Source organism: Sardina pilchardus, chromosome 10 (genome assembly GCF_963854185.1).
Source record: "Sardina pilchardus chromosome 10, fSarPil1.1, whole genome shotgun sequence".
NCBI lineage: Eukaryota > Metazoa > Chordata > Actinopteri > Clupeiformes > Clupeidae > Sardina > Sardina pilchardus.
The window spans coordinates 17576881-17595378 of NC_085003.1; the positions used below are offsets into that span (position 1 = coordinate 17576881).

At 47.2% G+C, this 18498-nt stretch overlaps 1 protein-coding gene across 1 annotated transcript in view; it reads left to right on the forward strand.

The window, feature by feature from the left end:
- The window catches only part of peak1 (pseudopodium-enriched atypical kinase 1), a 101348-nt gene that overhangs the window by 37751 nt on the left and 45099 nt on the right, over positions 1–18498 (forward strand). Inside the window, exon 3 of the mRNA XM_062546773.1 lies at positions 17330–17443. The gene's annotated coding sequence lies outside the window, so the exon portion shown is untranslated. The remainder of the gene's footprint in view (positions 1–17329; positions 17444–18498) is intronic.

The window sequence follows — 18498 nt, forward strand, 5'->3', positions numbered from 1 at the left end:
CACAGTTTACTTGTCAGGCTAATTTGTTACACTGAAGTCTTTATCTGTGCGCCTTTATGGTCATTTTTATACCACAGATGAATGAAGACCCAGTCAAGGGAGAGACGGCATGATTTCACCCTAAAGATCCATCAGCTGCTCTAACTAGACAAGGAAATAGTTAGGGTTCGCGTCAGGGTCCGGTTCGCCCTGTCGGTTTTTTCCGATTATGACCAGCGTTCTATACAATATCCCTTACAGTACATAACAGTGGCAAAGTCAGGAGACATCCGGTCTACCCTAATCAATGGCTGTTGACACGAAACAGACAACAATAAGTCAAATCAACCCTGCCTTCCTTGGTTAAGAACAGTATACAGTAGGTGTCATACAACGTAGGAACATCTTTTTAGTGTCAAAGTAATCTACTAGTGAGAAATGCAGAACATTAAACCTCATATTGAAAGATTGAACATAATGCTCAATTCCACTTTCTATACAGCTGTGTCACTTGTCAGGTCATTGTGCCATGCCCAAGAAGATATACAGTGGTCAATAGGAGTTGACAGATGCTCACAATTAGCTCAGTTGAGGGCCCTGCTGTAATATTGATTAGTGTTTTATGAAATTGTATTTTTGAGCAACACTTCAACAAGCATGCACATTCTTCATTGATGGTACTGTACAAGTGGTAACATTTGCTGTCAATCTGCACGGATTGTTTTAATTTCTATGGCCTTTTAAAGCCTAACTGATTGTCAGATGTTACATTTTCACTGCCATGTGACATTTTCATCTGATATAGTCATGCTCCATTTTGTTCATTTACACCCTGCTGACCAGGGTTCAGGATGAATTTCAAGGTGTGTTTTTACGGCATTGGCAAGTGGTGCGCCATGTGCTCACAGCTGCAGATCGGCACGCCACCATCTGTTAGTAGGAGACCTGCCCTTTACCTCCCCACACATGGGCTAGCACTGATTAATGATTTGATTGACGAGAGCAGTCAGCATCCTTTTAGGCTAATTGAACTCCTATAGAGCATGGCCATTGTTTATGTTTCCAGACTCCGAGAGACAGACAGTAGCCTAGTGCAGCCATTGCTGTGCCCTGTTGTTGTGACAAACCTCCGGGTCTAAGCTTCGTAATCGTGTCAAACATCCGTAGAATTTCTCAGGTGGCTTGTTATGCTGGGGCCTAGGAACAGACTTTCATTTAACAGTGGGAATCTGACAGTGACTGGAGAAGGAATTTCGACAGACAAGTAACTGAACCCGAGGAATCCTCTTGAAGTGTCCTGTGCCTCAGCTTCTCTAAGAGGCAAGTGCATGCGTAACATTTTATCATGTGCCTGTGCAATCTTGTTTCCATTATGCAAGATGACCACCAAAATATAATTTTTGGTTTCATCCCCTGTATTTCTGGGGTATTCTAACTATATTCTGATGTGTTCCTACAGTATGTTCCTATCTTACGGTACTATTATCAGTTATTACCTCCTCCAAGGAGCTTATGTTTTCACCGGGTTTGTCTGTCTGTTTGTTTGTTTGTTTGTTTGTCTGTTTGTTTGTCTGTTAGCAAGATAACATTTTTGAGGAAAGCTCTGAAATGACCCAAAGGAAGAAACAATTAAATTGGGAATGATCCAGATCACTGTCTGGAATGGATCCAGGAGGTGTTTGGCGGAGGTCTGTGGTCTCGGAGTGCTTTTCTAGTTGATGGTACTTTGTTCAGTGTTTGGTTCTGTACCCTGCACTTCATGCGTAGAGTGCTTCACCTACCATGTGCTAGCTAGAGAATTCATGAGGGGGCATGCAGGCATGGAATGTTTTTTTTTTACCCCTGATGTGTTTCTCCTCAACCTTCTCTTCTGTTTGTCAGATCAAATAAAGATGAAGTTCAGCACAGGGGAGTGACACATGTGGAATGCTAAGCCCCAAAGCTACTCTCCCATACCATTTGCTATGCAGCATCTAGATTTATGTTTGTGCTTTCATTACTACTCTCTGCTGTGAAAAATGGATTTGTTTGACAACACAAGCTACCTCCCTCTCCTCCACCCCTGCATTCTAAGAACCTGAATGTCTCAACCCTGGCTCAGTCAGAAAGTGTCTTGTAAAAACCTCAACCTCTCCCCCCCGAAGGCCCTGTGCACTTGGGCTTGCAAACGGGGGTTACACGATTTTTCAATTACTCCCATCTCTGTAGCCTCGACCAGCCCCATGCTCAGCCACTGTTTGCAGTGACTCCAGAGAAAAGGTCAGTTGCACCCTCCTTTCCTTTATCTGTCCCACTCTTTGTCATTCCCTTTTTGTCTCCCTCATATTCTCCCATTCTCCTCTTCCCCTCTTCCCTCTCCTCCTCTATATCTCTCTATTCTCATCCTGTCTTTTGACGAGACAAGACATGAATGCCAAAGCCAATTACCTCTATAAACTCTGTGTAATTGACCTGCTGTACTCCATGTGTCTGCGATGAGATTAATCATGTAGCCGCCGTCACGAGCACCTCTTAAATCACTCATTTGTGACCGGTTCTCTGCCAACTCTCTTGTTAATCTGTATATGGACTAATTGTGTATCGCACAGTCATGCATTACTCGGAGGTTCATATCTGGACTACTCATGCATGTCCCCCATGTAAGAACCACCGAGCAAACGCATGATAATGTTGCACCACAGAGTCCAAAGCTTTTTAGAGTAAGCTGTTGTGCGTGTGTCCTGCTGTGGAAGTCGTAGCCCGAGTTCACTCTGACACGCAGAGCATTGTCGTGCATCCCGTCTCTGGCTTTGCAGGGGCCCGAGAGTGACAGTGTGCAGCCCCGGCACTATCTGTGCCAGCCAGCTGTTCTCCTCCCGAATGTGGCGAGCAGCCGTGTCAAATGGTTTGATGCAGATATTAATAAAGCTGTGCTCCGGAGGCTGAGGCAGTGCTGTCACACTCTATGCCACCGGCTGATGAGAAGCCAGCCACGTGAAGGAGCGCTCACCCCAGACCTTCTAGAGTGTTCCATGAGGAGGGGGGGGGGGGGGGGGGATTCTTCTTCCTTTTCTTCTTCTTGGCGTTTGGCAAAAATCTTGAGTTCCACTGAGAATGAAAACACTTCTTAGACGTGCAGCACTCTAGAAATCCCAGCGTACAGTTCATATTTGAGCGAAAAGTCACTGCATAGAAATAAATCGTCCCCGGACCGGTCCAGGATAGGCAGGGAGTGCTGGAGACGAGTGAGTGTGAGACAGAAGATGTCCGAGCCTCTCTTGGTCTTCTGGCGGCCCTTATCTCCTCCGGCTCTGTACACGCTGTCTTGACAGAAGCCCTCTCCGTGGAATGCCGCTCCTTATCTACGGCCCTGCTGGGTCAGCTTCTCAAACTCATGCCTCAGCTCCTCCCTGACCACTGCCAAAACGAGAGAGAGAGAAGAGAGAGAGGGAGAGAATTTCCCCTAGGAGTTCCAGTAGATTCTTCAGCAGTCCATGTTTGATTTGTTTCCTCCAAAGGCCCCAAACTAATATCAGCCCCGTTAGAAGCTTTGTGTGTCGCAGCCTTATCGAATCGCCAGCACCCCGTTTGGCTCTCTGCCTCCGAATGTGTGCAGAGTGAGGCGAGTTCTTTGATGCAGAAATTGCTGGGGGAGAATTGGGTAGAGGGGGGTGGAGTGGAGAGGGGACAAAGTTAAAGCAGTATCGAGGGCTGGAGCTGCTATCGCCCAGGCCCAGGCCCCGGCTCCGGCTCCTCTGGCAGCAGCCCTGCCTTGCCCAGCTCCCCTCCTTGTGTGAGTCAGAGCCACCCTGGCCAAGAGCGCAGTCCCCCCGCAAGCCCTTGCAGCGTGGCAGGGAGGCACTCAGCTGTCAGGACTGACATTTCTATGATGAAACTGGATGCTAGGGTCCACGCAGCCCTTGCTTTGCGGAATCCCAGCCATTCCGCAGCTCAGCGATTAGGACACTTGGGGGGGAATGCTTCGGCGCTGGTGATGTCATGACGCATGCATGCATTGCAGGATGTGCTTAATGAGAGAAGAGGGGAGGTTCAGCGCAAGCTTGTGACTTGTTAGAAAGGGCGTTTGGAAAGTTTCAAGATCAGGAATGAAATGCATCTGGATTGAAAAATGTTACATGTGCAAGAATAAAGCGAACCAAAATTTATTATAAATAAATACAAAAAAACTTCCTCTACATCTTATTTCAGGGGTTTAGCGTTATTTCTGGCAGCCATTAGACCGGACAATGTGTAATCCCTCCATGTTGTTGTATGCCTCAGGCTCTGGAACGATTGCACATGTTTCAGGGAGTAGGAAGTTCAAGACGGCCTGGTAACTCCCAATAGTGCACATCAGAGCAAGGTGGTCGGGAAGTGTTACATGCCTCAGTCTCATGTGGCTGGCAAGGCCTGGACTTAGTTCACCTCAAAAATAAGAGCTTCCTTTGGACCCATGTTGGGCTTTAGTGAAATGGATGTCTCCATCAAACTGGCAGGAACATTTTCAAATTCAAGATCCTTTTTTAAAGTCCCAGACTTGCACACCATCAAGAAGATTACACAATATAAGCTTTACCGCTTCTGACATTCTTTGCCCACTGGGGACAAGCTGATTAGAGACGCTGTATTTATTCTTTTATTATTTTTGTGTACGTGGTTTGATTACATTTATTACAAGTGACAGCACTGTTAACCAGAAGAGAGGGACTGTTAATTGCACATGAGTGCATCATCCCTTTTTCCTGTATGATTTCCATGCAACGCCACACTCTGGCTTTCCCATGACCATTTTAGTTTGCCACCCACTAATGACTGCTCTCGTTCCCCCCCCTCTGTCCTGTCTTGTCTCGGCTTTATTCTGTCCAGCACAATGGTGTGCTCTGGGAGTTCATTACTGCAGAACTGTCTGGGAGGTCTCTGTTCTAATGGCAGCCTACAAAAGCAGGCAGCAACAACAAAAGCTCGGGTGGTATTTTAATGTGTCCCCAAGGGTTTGCGAGTCTGCTTTGGTGACGGGAGCACGAGCCCTGGTTGTTTGCAGGGGCGCGTTGGAGCCCCGGCAGAGTCAAACGCTACCTCCTCCCCCAACACAAGCTCTCCTTCCTCCGGTTCCTCTCTCGGTTCCCCCAGAGAGAAGTCATCTGACTTGGTGTCTTTAAAGAAGCACTTTGTATTCATCGTTGAACCATAACACAGGGTATTAATGTGCAATTTAAGACCAATACGCATGCTGCGAATGTACAATGAACCTTGTTAGAGGACAATTTATGATCATTAGGCTATTTTTCCTAGAAGATGGATAGGCATTCCAATTGCTTTGCCTAACAAACATGTGATGCATAAAAGCTCTTAGCCAAGTATATGTTCAGTAGCTTTCACTTTCCCTTGGGCAGAAGGGTTCTTCTCCGTTGGGAGCAGAAATGGATCGTATGTCACTGGATACAGTGAAGTCTCAGGGACACCGAGGTCCATTAGTTCACTCAGTGTCCGCCCACTCGCTAGCAAATGTCCACTCTATGAATGGCCAGCTAAATAACCAGCCAAATAAAACAAAGCATGCAATGGTGTGATATGCTGCTTTTTCTCTCAACGTTTATTGGGAAATCACTTACTTGCAGCCTGATTGAAATGGAGAAAACTGTAGATTTGTATGTGTCTCTCTTTTTTCTGCCGTAGGGGGATTGTGAAGGGTTTGGTGAATACGAGAGACGATCAGAGATGAGTTTCTGAGAGAATATAAAGTTGACAAGATTAACTGGGATGAAACTCTGCTGATCTGCTTATGACACTGATTCATGTTAGTCTATCTCTCTGTTATGAAAATAAATTATTACTATTGATGGAGTTCAAAAGGATAAAATTCCTGTTCGCCACACATGTCTCTCTTTGGGCCCATTGGAGCCACCTGGACAACCTCTGCCAATGTGGCCAGTTCCCTGACAGGAGGTGATGGATGGTTTTATTTGAAATCTTGTGATAAGGCTTTGAAGCAGAACTGTTTTGAAAGGCGTTTTTGTTTAGTAGCCAGTTGCTGACGAGTGAAATGGGCGTTACTGATGAGAACAGATAGATAAAAGACAGAATTCTCTTATATTTGGATGAAATGTTCTGAGAATTTTTATGCTGTGAGTGTAAGATTACTGTACACTCACAGCATAAAAATTCTCAGAACATTTCGCAGGCGTCCCAATGCTATATTGTCTATATAGCGTAGTGTAGGTCCCACGATTACAATGCATTGAATTAATTATATTTTTGCACTTCTGTATGCAGAATGCTTATGTGAAGCATTGGAATAATGGAGTCATCATAAGGGAAGCATTCAGATCTCCTCTTTGGGCTGTAGAAACCTTGTCATTCTAGATAGAACTGTAAAGGGTTATAAGATGTTTGTTATTTGACTTAGGGATGGCGAAAACTACACATTTTCTTGACCGACCACCGAGGCTCATTAGCCGGTTGAAACCGGTTAACCGATTCGTTTAAAATAAATTATGCTATTTGAAATAACAGCCACGCAATTTCCCAACTCTCATCTCTCTGTCCCACGCTCATACACACAGGCACAGCCCCGGCGCCGCACTTTCACTCACGTCACTTTTTAAAATCCTACAGCGCCAAACATGACTCATGAGTCCTGCAAACCAAGGAGCTTGTAAGTGGAGGACAAATGGTTCCTTTGCTTCAAAAATGGTTTGGGTACAAGGTGATCACGTTGCAAATAAAGGCGTTTGTCTAGCGTTAGAAGCTCATTTGAAGCTGAAATGGCCGCGGCTCACTTATGAAAATGACAGCTCCGAAGAGACGCAGCTTAGTTTGAGGAAGTGCTAACAATAATAACGAAAGATGATCATTACCTTATCTGTTACCATTGATGACCCTTCCTGAAATGTAGATGTAATGTCTTTCCAAATCTAAGCCCATCTTATGCGGAAAGTTGCCTAGACTGCAACACGATAAAACCAATGGATAAAACAGCGCACTTCCAGATTGCAAAAGACGCACCGGCCACCGCTGTGAGCTTGTGCCAAATGTTTTTATTGGTTTATTACGTAGCCTAGCCTACAAGCAGGCGTTATGAAAAATTGAGTGTGAGGGATAATTTGTTAACTTCAGGCAAAAAAAGATTTTCTTGGAATGAGATGGGTAGCGTTTAGTCCACTGTCTTTAGCCTAATTTAAAGATGCCTCTTTTTTTTTTTTTTTTTTTTTCAACCGACTAGCGTCAACTTTGGTCGGCTAACGTGGATACGGTCAACCATCGGTCAAACAGTCACCGGTTAACATCCCTAATTTGACTAATAGAACAGTGAGAAACAAGAAGTAGCCTAGTTTAGCATGTCAATCAATAGCTTGCAACCAATGTAGTAGGTAGATTGTCACAAAGCCATATTCCTTCCTTCCTTCATTCATTCCTTCATTCATGCATTCAGGCATTCATTCATTCACATCTTTTCTCTGTCAGAGCATAGTGCATTAGCGGTGTGCAGTCATGTGGCTCCGTCAGTGGGAGTAGTTTAGTGGAGGGAGTTGGCCTGGTGAGGATGAGCTCCGGTTCTGGTCAGCAGACAGCTGCTCCACTCAGACCCCATGAAGTGCTTCATTAAGAGGCACAGGGAAGCTGATACGGTACACTGGGAATTCGTCAGTGTCTGCCTGTCACACTCTCCATCTCCCTGTCTGTAGCGCTCTCTCTATCTCTCTCTCCCCTTCTCTGTCACACACACACACACACACACACACACACACACACACACACACACACACACACACACACGCACACACGCACAAACTTTGTCTTTTGTAACTCTCACTTGACTGTACACACACACACACACTCTCACAACACTATCGTTCCTCTGGGTGAGAGTTCTTCTTCTCTCCCCGGAGTGTATAAGTTCCTCTTTCTTCCTTGTGCAGGAGTTGTTCATCATAATAGAACTTTTAGCCGCTCCTGAATTATGAATGTCGCGGGCCGCGGCTCGAGTAACAGCCAGTGGCTGGATAAGACTCGCACCCAGAATGGGGGAAGAATCCCCATAGCTCTAGCCCAGCGCTGTCTCTACCTTATCTATTTGCTTTTTCTCTCTCCCTGCCTGTCTCTTCTACTCTGTTTCCTTCTCCCTCTTCTCATCTACCACACACTGAAGTCTTTCCTACACTCTCTCTCGCTCTCTCCCTCCCTCTCTCCCTCCCTCCCTCCCTCCCTGGCTCTTTCCCTCTGTTGCTCACACCCCCTGCCTCTCTCGTTGCTTGCCGCTCTGATTTCATTCTTCACGTGGCTCTCCTCCCTCTCGGCTGGCGCTGTGGCTCCACAGTGATTTTTCTTTTCTTTTTTTTTTCTTTTTCCGGCTCTTTCTGTAAGTTAGTCTCTCTTCGTCTCTCTTCTTGGTCTCTCTCTCTCTCTCTCTCTCTCTCTCTCAATCTATATCTCGCTTTGCTGCTGTCGCTGCGTGAGGCAACTGTTGCTGAGACTCATTTGGGGGAGCAGCCACCTGACAGCCACAGGCAAGCTCATCTAGATATCACAGATGTCAGCATGAATATGTGATCTGTCTCTCTCACTGTCTCTCTCTCCGTCTCTATCTCTCTCTGTCTCTATCTATCTATCTATCTCTCTGTCTCAATGTGCTAATGTGCTTGACTGTTTGTGTGAGTGGGTTAGATCATGTGCAAACGCACATTAATATGTGTAAACGCACATTAATATGTGTAAACGTATGTGGTTTGTTTGTTTGTTTGTTTTTGTGTGTTTGTGTGTGTGTGTGTGGATGCAGTGCATGGATTAGCATGTATGTGTGGGCTCCTGGCTCAGGGGATGCCCTGTAATTAGGCAGGATGTGTGGCTTCTCTTGACATGTTGCCTTGCATGTTAACAAGGTGGATGTTTATGATCAGGAGGGATTTGTGGAGACTGTGGTTATCTTACACTTTGTTTGCACACTAATACCGTATGTGTGATTACCTACTAAACACCTCTGTCTTGGGACTTCACTTCTCTCTCTCTCTCTCTCTCTCTCTCTCACTCTCTCTCTCTCTCTCTCTCTCTCTCTCCTTCCCTCTTTTTATTGTTTTTCTTTACCCAAAGGGGTTTGTTTTCAACCCCGAAACTCAATTGGCTCTCTCATTCCTTCAACCGAGGCTCTCAATTCCATCAATGTGGTTGTACGCTTCCATTTGCCAGGAAAGCTGTTAATCCCTGAATAGAAGCAGTTCCTTATCTCTCTTTCTTTCTCTCTTTTCCCCCAAAGACAGCTTTGTTTGGATCTCCTTCAAGTTGTATTATTCAGATTGCCGGGCACAATTGATCACAGATACAGATGTTCAGGTTCACAGTATATTGGAAGGATTTTTTTTCTGGGAATCGTTCCGTTATGTGATTCTGAGGCAAAGCAGAGGGATATCGCCTCTGGCATGTTTTCTTTTTGTCTTTTCCACTTTTTTTTTCTAGTTCTGGGAGCCAGTCTTATCGGAAAGTGGAAAGTGATTAATTTGCTGGTCTAATTCTGCGTGCCATGGAAGCCCTTGAAGAACGAGGAGGCGAGGCTGTGCCACAGTCCCCCCTCAAAGGCAGACTATTAGAACAGCATGTTTGTCCAGACTCGTCATTTTTGCTGGAGCGCCTGCACCTGACCTTGATGAGAAGCACCCCTCACTTAGCCAGCTGGGCTTTATTACCTCCACCTCCACCACCATCACCCCCATCCCCACCCCCCTCGTCCCCCCCCCCCATCCTCCCCTTGTCCCTCTGCCAGCGCCGGTGCCCCATCAATTGTGGTCTGTGCACAGCCAAGTCATTTCCTCTTCTTTCATTTCACTTTTTTCTAGCCATTTTCTTCATTTCATCATTTTTTGTAACCTTTCTCTTCTCTTTCTTTTCTTCGCTGTGCTTGCCAATCGAAATAGATCTGTGACCTTACATCTTAAGTCAGCCTTGAAATGCTGAATTTGAGGTGTTTTTTTAGTGCAGTATGGCGAACCTTGTGACATAACATTCAGTGTGTTCTACAGCTTGTGCTACAGCATCAGTGTGTCTGCCATGGTAACATTACCAGCAGGCCTTCTGAGTGACTCTTCAGCTTAAGTGGTTAGGTGGCACAAACACCACTCCCACTCCAACTCCCCACATACTTGACAGGCAATTGTGTTTGATTATCCGTCATTAACTGCATTATTTCGGCTATTGTACCTCTCTCCCAAATTATGTAGAATGTGTCTCTAGTCACGTAAGTCCTTCTCTGGAAGTGCAGTGTTTTTGCAGAGTGACAGTGTTTTGCAACGTATATAGGTCACATTGCTAATGATGTTTGCTTCAATAACTGCAATGATAATTATTAATTCATTGCATACTGCATAAGGATTTCCCCTTGTGGATAACAAGTCCTCCTTACAGAACAGGCTCAGTGGAGGCTCTATAGGTTGCACTGTACAAGTGGAATTGGCAGTCATTTGTAATCAGGACAGACAAGACAGATGCATCAATAGCAAGAGGCCACGTGAGCTGTGCACCTCAGCTAATGGCCATTGATTGGAGAATTCGGAGGAGCGATCCGATGAACAGACTCGGTGGTGAGGTCACGCTTCTCTCATCGCCACATCTCTCCAACGTTCTTCTTTTTCGTTTTCCTTACGCAGTGTGTTCCAAGTCGCGCGTCTGCTGACGCAAACATATTGCACGGCTGCCTTCAGTGATGATGATCGTCTTTTTAAAAAAATCTCCTCCCCCTGGGCTCCAGAAAGACAAGCCGCTGTTGTCGCATCCATTATTGATGCGGTCCCGCTCCGCTCCCCAGGCTTTACCCGCGTGTGTGTAAATATAGTGTGTCGTTTGTGTGACTTCCAGGCCCGCTGTGCTAAATTCTGGAGGTCAAGCTGCTTGGCTCTCTCCTCCTTCCCCAGCTGAGGTCCGCCCCAACCCAGCGGCTCCCGCGGCTACAAGTTGGCTGTCACATCGGGGCGAGGGGCCGCGAGTCTCCGCTCACACCCCTCTTGTCACCCGGGCTGACAGTGTCCCTCTGTGCCTGGGCCGCCTGGTGAAGTGCCCACTGGCGGAGGTCATGCCGCGACCTCCCCAAACGGTCAGCCCGACGCTGACGGAAGGATGATGCAGTGGCGCGGGAAACCAGGGCTCTGACTCGCCGAACGTCATCTGATCTCCATTTTCTGTGTTCTTTATTTTCTCTTCAGGCAGCGTAGGAATATTTTGGTCATCGCTAACTGAAGACGCATTGCCTTGTTAACAATACCATCTGGCTGCCTGTTCTTATGCATTATACGGCTTTGATCTCTGGTTGTTAGAGTGAGCTTTTTTGGAGACAATAGATAAAACAGGGCTCCCACTTGGAGACTGATTCTCCTTTGTTCAACAAGGCTTCTTTCAGGTGCCTCCTGTCACCTGGTATTTCACATTCTCATGCGCGATCGTTTGAAGAAGCTGTTAATAAGTGTTATGGACTCCAATGTGGAGTCCTGAATGACATGGCACACTTGTAATGCTGAGTGAGGTGTCATCATGCCCACATGAGTGCTTGTTGTGATAATGTGCAAATTGATGCACCCTGTTGTGTGCGTTAAGTCAACCTAGTTGTCAGTTCTGGCACTGAGGTATTTTTTGATTGAGCTTCATTACTTGCACTGTGTGTCTGCAGCGATCAGTCCTGATTTCACTTGTGCCACAGAGAGCTTAAGCAAACAGTAACAGACACGGTTGCCTGCAATTAGGCCTACCTGAGAGGTTTTCTTGCTTGGAGTCTTGGTTTATTTTCTTAGAAAAAAAGCACACACACACACAGACACACACACACACACACACACACACGCAAGCACACACACATATGCCTCAGTCAGAGCGCAACAGCAGTCCACTCTGATGTGGATGATTGGTTTTGGTTTACAACGTCTCATTGTCAAGAAGCAGTATTCCAGCATAGCAGGGGAAAGCGAGAAGAAGATGGAAAAGGGAATGAAATGATTAGGAAAGAGAAGGCAGAGAGGAGTCAAGGGGCAAAGCAGTGGAGACAGTGCGCTTCTATGTTCTACTGAGCTGCACTGTGCTGTGCTGTGCTGTGTTGTGTTGTACGTGAGCCGCATAGACACCTACCGCCACTCACACACAACAGGCAAACACGCTGCGAAGATCTTCCCACGCCGTCGCACACCCCGCAGTTCTGCCATCTCGCACTCAGTCGGCCGCAGTCGGCCTACGATTCCCGTGAAGCACCCTCCTCCACACAATCAGTAGCTCACGCTCACGTACTGTACACAAAACTCATCCCTAGTTGATGCCCTCCTCTCAGTGTCACAGAATCACGATGGAGTGACATAGGAGGTGGGGAGAATCATCATCGTTTTCTGGTTGTCTTGTTTAATTACGGAGGCCCAGCACCTTGTGATGGATCCAAGGGGGTTTGATTGGGCCCTGCCGCTGCGCCGAATAGTTTGTGGAGATAGCGCCGGGGCAGAGGAGCTGCTCCTCACATGTGCATGACACATGGGGGGGAAAATTAATACGGATTTATTGCATGACAGTAGCGCTGAAGGGTTTTCCAAAATGGAAACAACTTCCATTTTAATGGGCCAGAAGCATCCGCTAATCCCACATTGAGATGTCTCCCCCACTGGCCCTTGGGTTCAGCTTGATGAGGAGAAAATGCCAGGCTGTGGTGTGCGCCCTTTTTCCCAGTTTGGAATCGCCAATTGATGAGTTTCTCTTCTGCATGCCATGCCATAACAAACAGAGAGACTATTGTTCCACAGAGATGTGTCCAATTATTCGGGAGTTTCATTATCCTGTTAATCAAGGCTTTAAACAATGCATGTCAGATGCTGTAATCATAACTGAGAAGGCCAGCGGATGCATTGTGTAGCTTGGCCGTCCAGCGGAAGAATGTAATGATTTTTAGATCATCATGTTAGATCAGCCTCACCCCAACTGCACCATATCCACCTGTTTTGTTTCTCTCTTCTTTCAGGAAGACTTATGCTTCCTCTGCATGTGCCGTTTTGTCTTCACACACACGCGCACACACACACACACACACACACACACACACAGGCTTTTTCCTACAGTCGGTGTAAAAATCCCACAGCTTGTCATTCTCTCCGTCACATGGACTACTACACCGCTGCTCTCCGCTCATTTCCATTCCACAGTCCCGTTGTTATGGAGACTGCGGACAGGAAGAGCCCTAGTGGTGGAACATCCCAGTAATTTGTATTTTTTTTTTCCTTTTGGGAAGCCGTCCCCGAGGCTCACTGTGGTCCACGTGCTGTGGCCCAGCCGGTGACCTAACCCTGCCGCATCGCAGAGGTCACCAGCCACATTGCCCAACTCTAATGCCTCCCAACTACATGTTTAAATGTCGTAATTTGGCCTTCTGTTTCTCTTTTGTGTGTGTGTGTGTGTGTGTGTGTGTGTGTGTGTGTGTGTGTGTGTGTGTGTGTGTGTGTGTGTGTGTGTGTGTGTGTGTGTGTGTGTGTGTGTGTGTGTGTGTGTGTGTGTGTGTGTGTGATGGATTGGGTCGAGCATGCCCAGTGACATTTCATATGCCGCCCCGGCGCCTGCTCCCCTCCCTCCGCGTCTATTAGATCAATTAGAGCGACTCAGCAGACGACGGCCTCCTACGGAGGGCGAGCCGCTCGGCTTTCGAGCGAGGGAGTCTGACGGCGTCTGCGATGGCGACGATCCACTAAACACCTCAGTCTGTTGCACGCTCCTCCCCGGCTCGATTTAACCTCCCGGGGGTCACTGAAAGTTGAAGGAAAAGACGAGGGAACACCTTGTGTTGTGGTGTCTTGCAGCTGCTGCTGATGCTGCTGTTGCGTACTCCTGAGTAGTTGCTTTGGAAGTTCTGCTTGAGTTGAGTGAGGTAATGAATTTGAGCCAATGTCTAAAACAGACTGTAGTGTTTCTGAGAAGCAGTGATTGAAATTTAGTGTGTTGTGTTATTATGTTTTTATACAGGTCTGTGTGTTTAGTTGACTTAAGTGTCAAATCTGGCACTGAGGTAGCTATGATTAGGCCTCACTGTTTATACATGAATTTACTCCTTCTGGCTTGGGGTTTTAAGGCAGTGTTCTTGAGACTGAAAAGAAGAATATGTCGTGCTTTTGGGGGTGGAGTAGGAAAGCAGACGGCCTGGACTAGAATACTGAGCACTTTGTTTTGGACTGTTTATAGGACACTGCTTCCGCGAAATCTTCCATGCTCGCATTCTGGACCCCTGTTAATGTATGCCCATATCAAGTGCAGATATTTTGGGGGAAAACTGCTGTGGCTTCAGCACAACTATTCCATCCGCCCACTCAAGTAATTTGATACAGAGCACAGTGCAATGCAATTGTTAGCAGTGTATTCCCAAAGGCAATTTAAGATAAGGGAGCTATTTTCCTCTATCCGGCAGACAAAAGAGAGGTTGAAAAAAAAAGAAAATACATTTAGTTTGCAGATTTCAGCGCTGGTGGACTTGAGATAGTAGAAACCTGCACTCTCTCTCTCTGTTCAGTTGTTGCTCTGGTTGAGTTTGTTGTTGGTGGTTAGCCAGAACTTCGCTTTGTGGAAGTTCGGCGCAGCTTGTCTCTCCCAGAAATAGTCCTGCACAGTGTGAGATGCCATTACGAGTTTATTTGTCTTCTTTGGGAAAGGCCTGGTGGCAGTGCTCTGCCTGGCTGGGTGCTGTGGCTACTGAATGCCATTTGAGGTAAATGTGTTTGGAAGGCCTGTGCCTGAACGGTCTCTGAGGCTTCTGGATGTTTTCATGCATTAACAAATGTTTACCGGCTTTATGAGACAACAGGCTGTTTGGGTGCCAAGTTTAGACTTTAAAGTGCCCTGCCAACTGTTCAAGCACAAATCAATATGGCAAAACAATCAGACTGACCCGAGAAAGGCAGTTGTTTATACAGAACCCTGGTGCAATAGCACTTCTTTAAAATGTGTCTCTAAACAAAGGGCTTGTTTCCATGTACTGTTAGTGTGACGGCAGTCTGTAACTTCCCCCTTCACTTAACCGTGTGCTTGTGCGATGGCTTTTATTCTGAGTCCTGATGTTTAACTGCTTCAGTAATGTACAACAGTACAACTGGAACTACACACGTTGTAGTCTGGAGGAGGGGGGGAGGGTGACCTCCATATCCAACTGGAGACTTTGCTTCCAGGTTTAGGCGCTACTGCCACTTTAGCTGTTGCTTGGCCTCTGCCCTGCTGGCTGTGGCGCAAAAGCTAGCCCCCCCAGTGAGCAGTGCTCACGACAGAGGAGGGCTCTCCAAACGAAGCCCCAGAATCCCCCTCTCAGCTCTGGGCTCAGCAGCAGGGAGGCCCCCCCTCAGCTGTCCAGCCCCATAAATCAGACCCATAACAGGCACAGGCCGGGGCTATGTGGGCCTGCACTGTGCTGACCTGCTTAACATGGCCCTCTTAAGCATGAAACTAGGATTTAAACTGCCGTCACTGCTCCCTTCCTCTTATTTATGGACTTTTTTTTTTTTAGATTACCTTCACATGCAAAGGGTATTTTAGAGGTTGTGCAGCACCTTTTTCCTAATGCAAAGAGCAGATGTGACCGCTTCAGAAATCCATTAAGCATAGTGAAGAGGAGCCATATTTTACTTTTAAATCATCATGCTCGTTTTGGTCCTTCCCGAAAGTCATCCTCGTAGGAACGTTGTGTCACATGCGAGAAAAGAATGGTCGATCCAATGTTCCAGCACACACGTCTGTTTCCATCTATCAGCGATCCTAACATTATCGCCTCTCTCTGATTGCACCGCTGCACTCACTGATAATAAGCCATTTAGCACGAGCTCGCTCAGGCCAGGGCTGATGTCACACAGGCCACCTCTGTCGTTATCGGAGCAGATGTGGAGAGCGGCTTTAACCTGAGCTCACTGACTTGGAACATGAAGTGCTAACAGGCAGGATATGAGAGAGACGTGCGTATGACTACCTGTCCGAGTTCATCAAAGTCAAACCCTCGGGCCACGCTTTGTGATTTTGCGAGATTTCAAAGCTGAGGTCCAATCAATGCAATAGGAAGGGTTACAGAGAAGGGAGAGTGGTAGAGAGATGTAGAAGGACAGAGAGCAGAAGCATGAAATAGAGGGAGACAGAGAAACAGAGAGAGAGAGAGAGAGAGAGAGAGAGAGGAAGGGCGTGCTCAGCTGTGAAGGAATGGGGCCGTGAGCCGATATAGCAAGGTCTCCACTAATCTTCCCCACTAATTAGCTAATACGAATTTATCCCTGCTGGAAAGATTCCTTTTCTGCCTTTGTGAGATTTGCTTTCTTTATGTTGGAATAAATGGGGTCTTAAACACTCCCCAGGCCTCCAGATTTGGTGTGTGTGTGTGTACAGAATCTCAGTGAGTGGGAGAATTACGCCCGGATATATTTATCCAGTCGGAGTTGCACTCGGTGCCTGCTTTAACACATTGGAGTACAAAGGATCTCAGCAAGACCCGCTTCCTCACACAGCGGTGTGCACTCCGAGGAATGCGGCGTTCCCAAACACTCGGGCATAATCCGTGTGGGTGAAAACAGCCGAAACGGCCCCATTGTCAAAATCCCCACAGAGGCAGATCTTCCTAGTGGAGCGCACAAGGGGGGAAATATCTCCGCATGCGTGGTGTTTGGAGGAGCCAGCTTTGTTTAAGCACAAATTGGTGGAAAATCATGTTACGGGGAGAAAGGCGACTCAATTTCATGATGCAAAAGGCTCAGCGTGGCTTGGGTTCAGTCGCCGTCGGGGCCCTGAGGCTGTGAAAAGTTTTCTCTCTTCTCTCTCTCGCTCTGTCATTCTCTCTCACTCCCCCTTGCTTTCGCTCTCATTCTCTTTCAGTCATCCTCTTTTACCCTCCCCTCCCCCCCTCGCTAACTTTCTTATACCTTATGTTTTCTTTTACATAATCATGCCGCTCTGTTTGTCTATTAGCAAAGCAGCAGTCTTTGCGGGACTTGTTTTTTTTTTTTCTTTGGGTGCAGCGTTAGATAAACACCTTTCCAACGCTGTGATGGAGTGTCTCATTAGTGCCTCATCCCCAGGGCAGTTTCTCAGCCTCTCCTGCTCTACCTGTCCATCTATCACGCACGCACGCACGCCGCGTTGATTCACTTCTCTCTCCGCTGCCACTGGATACATTTCCCTGAAAGCCAACACCCTCTCGCCATTGTGGCATAATAACACAAAGAGATTAGAAGGTCACTGAGAATGGGCTAATTCAAGGTTAAGAACTGTGATAATGAGGAGGTGTTACACCCCCCATTTCCTCTCTCTCTCTGACTCTGACTCACTTTTCTCACTCTCTCTCTCTCTCTCCCTCCCTCTCTTCCTTCCTCCCCCCATCCCTCCCTTCCCTCTGTCCCTTTGTGCATTTCAGGTCCCTGCTGAGGAGAGGGAGAGCGTGGAGCCGAGGCTGGCCTGCTGCTGCACCAGGCGCCGGCGTGAGCTGCGGGGAGTCCATCATGGCTGCCGTCTGATCCTCCTCAGCGCTGTAGGTTCCCCACTTTTCCTCCCGCCTCCCTCTGCGTCCTAATGCGCCCCCAGCGCGCAGCGCAAAGTGTAATGTGATAATGAGCGTGCCCACGCGTCACTGATGCGCCAGGGCAAAGGCCTCCGCACAGACTCACCCGAGACAGCCCTGTGAAATGCACTTTGTGCCACTGAAGGTTGTTAAACATGCCTTCCCCCCCCCCTCCCCCCTCTATGGAAGGCCTGTTATAAGAATGTCTGTGTTACTGTGATTTGAAAAGACTGAGCTATGAAAGTCTTAAGGTGGATTCAGTGAGAACTGTGGTTGAGGTAGGAAAAAAAACAGGCGTTTCGCTGATTTTATTACAGCTTTGTGTGTGCATGCCGGTATGTGTGGGTTTTGTGTGTGTGTGTGTGCGCATGAGTGCGTGTGTGGTCTTTGTTAGCTCTGAGAGTCTAAAGTCGTAACTGCCAGGAGCAAACATCCCCTCCCATCCCATCCCAGAGGTTCACTCTGGCTGAATGCTCCCCTCTCCCAGAGTGAGCATTGTTGTATTAGATTTCCCTCATTTTGATTTGATGTGGTAATCAGTCCGTGGCTCCAATGCCTCTCCTCATCTTGCGAAGATTCCATGGAAGAAAAAAAAAGAAAGAAAGAAAGAAATTAAGCCCTCTGATGGATGTTGCACATCCAAAACAAACGGACTGGAGCTCTATTTGATGTTCCTGTTAAACCCTAGTTTCTCCACCCAACAGAATTCGGTAGTAAGGGATTCGTTTGATGTCTGAGGCATCAATGTGGCAGCGGAGGTCTCTCCACCACTACTAACACCGCGGAATCGTCTTTGTAGTTCCAGCGTTTGTTTCATTTATTTAGTCTCGCTTGCTTCTGGCCACCTCATGAGAACGCGTGCTTTATCCGCAGACGCGCGGAAAAAAGTTTTGCCGACGCAAAAAAAAAACTTGTCATCGGGGGGCACTTTTTTTCGTGCAGCTGAGCAGACAGGCCATCACCAGAACCACCCGAAACGGTGTCAGAGAAGATGAAGAAGAAGAAGACGAAGTGTCTGACTGTCT